This window comes from Sprattus sprattus (genome assembly GCF_963457725.1).
Source record: "Sprattus sprattus genome assembly, chromosome: 7".
Lineage (NCBI taxonomy): Eukaryota > Metazoa > Chordata > Actinopteri > Clupeiformes > Clupeidae > Sprattus > Sprattus sprattus.
In genome coordinates this window covers 11114572-11119770 of record NC_137926.1, presented here as the reverse complement: position 1 = coordinate 11119770, position 5199 = coordinate 11114572, and positions in this window count along the sequence as shown.

Below are 5199 nucleotides of genomic sequence, written 5' to 3'. Positions count from 1 at the left end.
AGATAGGGACAACCTCAATTCAGATTTACAGTGACATTTGTTATCTACTGTCCTCTGTCAGACAGTACAAGTAGAGTCAGTATTTTTTTCTCAGCATGAATTACTGTTGTTGCATGATTGTATTGCATTGCAAGGCATAAATATGGGGGTCAGATTTAATTTAAACATAATCTGTTTTCATCGATATAACTGTAGGGACAATCCCTATGTTGTTCTGTTGAGGTTAATGTGTCCTTATACAGACCAAGAAGACAAGGAGTGTTAAATAATTCCTCTCTCCTCAAGCGGTAAAGCACATGTTTTACTGTTGCTTTTTTGCTCAAGATGTTGAAGTTATTAAAACAATCAACCCAATGCAGGGAAATAGCATTGTGTCAGACTCTTAAAGATCGCATACGATTTTGTCATTAGTCCATGAACTGATAAACTTCTCATCCCATTACAGAAATACCTCATTTAGAAGAGCTGAATAAAACATTTGAACATACATTAATAACATTTTCAGAAGGCACATTGTGCATACCATACCAGCGCATTCGCTGCAGAAGCTCCTGTACAAAATAACCCAACTGTCTTCACAATCATTATGGTTATTGATGCTGCAAGCGCAGTGTTAGAGTAATTGTCTGTTAAGTACATTGCTGAGGGAAAAAGCATTAAAATGTATACTGTGACTTTTGTGCAAATCAATGCCATGTTCGTGCCATAGAACATTTTTTGTTTATGTTCTTAGATTGGTTGTTTGATTAATGTTGATAAGATTTCTTTTCCGATTTTTTAAATGTATTTTATATGAATAAATGTCTTAATTTATTAAAGAATCATACATGTTATAATGGAAATGATAGGGTCTTAGAATGTACAGATTGTTCTTTTTTTTCCTCCAATTTTCTGTCATGATTTTCTGTTAAATGAATGCTTGGTCATAAATATTTGAAGTGACGTTAGGTGAGCCAAGTGATCATTAAGATTACCTCCACAGGGGCTCCTTGTGTCTCAGCCTAAACTCTCCCCGGAGTCTCTGTGCTGTATTTATCTTACTGGGGGCAGAACGTGATCTGGGGTGATGGGGGAGGAAATAATGTGACGCCTGACTGACTGTACAAATGAGGTTCTGCATGGGAGATTCTATCCAGGTGGATCATTACCAAGAAATTGCAGTCCACATGTCATGTGAAATTTGAAATGTACTCTAAAACTCCACATCCTGGCATAAGACACTCTGATTACCGTCTCAAACCTCTAAACCACAAGCTCTTCCTCCCTCCATCTCTCTCTCTCTCTCTCTCTCTCGAGCGCTCTCTCATATGGACTTGTTTTCTCTGTAAAATGCAGGTTTCATGGTTGGATGATCCCCCCCCCCCCAATTCCTATTTGTACAGACTATAGACGACACAGACTATAAAGGACTGCATCACATCAATAATGGATTGGTGTGCTATGGGCAAAGTGGAACAGCGGCCATTCTGGTTTATGGAGATAACATAAATGTGTTCATGTCTTCTTATGTAAAAAGTAAATGACGTATGTATATGAAAAACAACATTTATGTACAGGAGGCGGAATATTTGGATTTCTTTTTCTATGTGAAACAACTTTTGTAATTATTAGTAAACCTTTGGATTCAACATTTGCTAGAAAATTGTCTCATGTCAATTGATATCACACATTCCTCCAGAACAAGAGCTTCACCTCTCCCTGTGGAGCACAAGATGGAGCTTCCAGTCGGCCAGTGGTCTGTCCCCGCGTTGGTACGCGTAGGACTGAACGTCATGGTCTGAACGGTTGTTTTCATGTACATGGAGTCCCTATAGTTGCTGTTCACGCTGAGCAACATTGCAGGAGTGGGAAGGCTGAGGATTTAGGAGTGGCAGTGTGCTGCCAAGGGAGTCATACACACCCACCCACGCCCACAGCAGGAGTCTCCGAGCCATCTGGTCAGCATAACCTAAACATGGCTACTAGCATTCCAAATAACACTCATTTGGAAAGACGCTGAGTCGAGTGTGTGTGTGTGTGTGTGTGAGGGAGAGAGTGACCGAGTGAGTGAATGATAGAGTGAAAATGGTCAATTATGACACTGTTCATCAACACTTATTGATTTTCAAGGTCACCCCATGCTAGCTATAGAGGAGCACCAAGATTGTTGCAATGGAAATGTTCTGAGATTGAATATAACATCCTGATTAACAGGTCTTTTGAATGTCACTATACACACTAGTTTAATCATACTAGATGGGAAGAGGCTCTGCCTGGATAACCTGGGGACTATTAACATAACAGTTGGAAGAAATACTCATCCATGACAAATACTAACTAATGGACTTTTAAAGTGATGTAATCCAGAAGGTCTTTCTTTCTCGTCTCATATATATTCGCTTTTGCTTTGCTAATGCCATCTCTCTGGGTAAGGTGGAGTCAGGTTTGTGGAAAAGAAAACCTTCCTCATCGCAGCCTGGCAACCAACAAAGTCCACCAGACCAATCACTCATCTGCCTCTCACCCCCCCCCCCCCCACACACACCCCAAGGGAGGAGATCTTTAATTATACCAGGAATAAATGTGTTTTCCCTGTTCAGAGCCATTACATCCCCTCAATACCTTTGATAGTTTATAACGTTTGGTTATGGTAGGTCAGCTTTACCTTAAAAAAGAAAATACACTATTTTTGACAAAGCCTTATAAACAATGGTGATATGAAGACATGTTCCTCCCCCATCTCGTTTCATGGGTCTAATGTACACAGACGACACGTAGGACCAGCAATTTGAAAGCATTAGAAAAATGTATGCTTTCAACGCAAGGTCCAGCTTTCAGCATACAGCTGCAATAATAATCGGAGCGGGCAGATTTCCACCAGGGGCTTGGCGCGGGGGACTCCAATTTACGGTCTCTGGCTTTAATAGCCCCGGACTGATTTATCTCCAGCCGGGCCAAAAGGGGAATGTCAACAGAAGACAGAACGGGGGCTGGATGGACTGCATACCCGCCCCCATAACTTCTGTCTGCTTGGCCAACTGCGTGAACATTATGGGCAAGATAGGGCCGGGGGAATGGGTGTCAGGACTCCTCCCTTCCCACCCCACCCCCAACACAAGCAGGCCTGTTGGTGCTGAACACCACCACACCATCACCTACCGTTTTAGATATTTCCCTGTGCAATGCACAAGATGAAACTCAAAGCTATGTTGAGCATTGACTTTACTGTTTGCCGGCCCTCTGCTGAAATCCCCCCTCCCATTCCATACTGCCATGGAAGTCAGCTGATGGGTCACATAGTGGGTACAGTCATTACTATCTGCCTCCTGCTTTCATGCAGCATCTGTGGAATAAATACCTCCGAGCCTAGACACGTGTGTGTGTGTGTGTGTGTGTGTGTCTGTTGGGGGAGGGGGATCTAGGGTTAAAGAGCACCACGTGGATGCAGTCAGAGACGTCAGAGGATCCACATTGTGCGCATTTTTCAAAGGCTCCCTGTTCCTCCAGGACATTCATTGACCTCAGCCTGACAAATTCCCTATAACAAACACTAATTTGAGTTTGTATTCAGATGTCCAGTCCAGCTGTTCACAAGGACCAAACACCTTTGGGTATGCGAAGTATTAACACCGGACATCACACACGCAGAACATTACCTTAGCGGGTAGGCAATGCGGCCACGTCACAACTCTCTTCTTAGCAACAGTACCATGACCTACATGCTTTACAGATTGGAGGCAGCGACAGAGCCTGGGGATAAAATCAAATATCTATGAAAATGAATGGCCCTGTTTCACTCTCACAATTGTTTCAGGGAAATTGGTCTCAGTTCTTGTGAGCTACATAACAAAGCACTTTATGATGACAAATGAAAGATTCAAGGGCTAGTCAAAACGGATGCAACTATTTAAGTCATTCAAAAGTCGGCGTCTGGAAGCAAGAGATTGATTTAGAATTATTAAGTGCAGTGTGAAAATCCCTTCGTCACCCATTTAGTAAATTATGTGTTAGGTAAGCACAGTTAAAGTTAAAACACAAAGAATCATTGATTCCAGTAACCAGTAATTTATTTTACGAGAAGATACCACACAACACCTACCGCTTCCTTAATCAAGCACTCGTGCAATCCACACACGCGGTGCACCCGAAACCGTTCAATTGTGAACATGAGCATAAATACCGTAGCACACGTCAAACGGAAACCCGAACAGTTGTCGATAAGATCTCAGAATTATAATCATGTAAATTGAAGTCGTTCCTTCGTCTGAAGTCGATCTCCACCAGCACTAGCAAGGCAGTAGCTTGCGCAGTCATCTCCATAGCGGGCAATGTCACATCCCAACCAACAGCACAAACTACTACCTCAGCCAGTACATGGCGCACCAAGAATGAAGATCCTCAAAAATCCGTAAAATTCAACTAAGGGGGAAAAGAATGGCCTCGTTTGCCTGAATAAATCGCAGAGGTACACTTCTTCCTTCCGTCTCTCCCGCTTCCCTTACGATTTTTCTCGGTGTGCTCAAAGGCGCAATTGAAGTAGCACGATAACCCCGCCTATGGCTCCGTTGCTCTCTCCACCCCTCTGCCAACCTCCCTACAATTCGCCCTTCCCCTCACATGACCTGCTACTACTCCTACTGCTTCTAGCGAGAATACAGATAACATACTAGATATCTGATATGTTCCACCATTACAAGACCAATCAATTTACCGTTGTACAGTAAATGATAATGGTTAAGAATAACACCAGTTGTAATGATAATAATAGTAGACGTAATGGTAAAAACAAAATAGTAGTGGTAGTAGTAGGAGTAAAGATGGTGGTTACATTGTATTACCATGTATTAAAAAGTTATTTCCTATTAGTTTCCAGTCCAAGAATTTAAATTTTGAACCGTAAAAACCAAACACCAAGGTAGCTCGATTATGACCTTGCAGCCAATTAAAGCCGACTACCCTAAGTATGTGAAACAATATAGTTTCATCATATTCCAACATGCACAAACACAGCATTTAATAGATTTACATAACATATACAGTAGATTTGACATATGAATGTAAGGCACAACCATTGATGAATTTCAGCATTAGTCCCACCACATGCTGCCTGGATTTACTGTGCCTGTGCTATGCTGCAGATTAGGGGGGTTTAATTTTGAGAGCAAGGAGGAAAATATGATAACCTGGAGAATAGCCTTGTCATCTGGTACTCAGTACAAT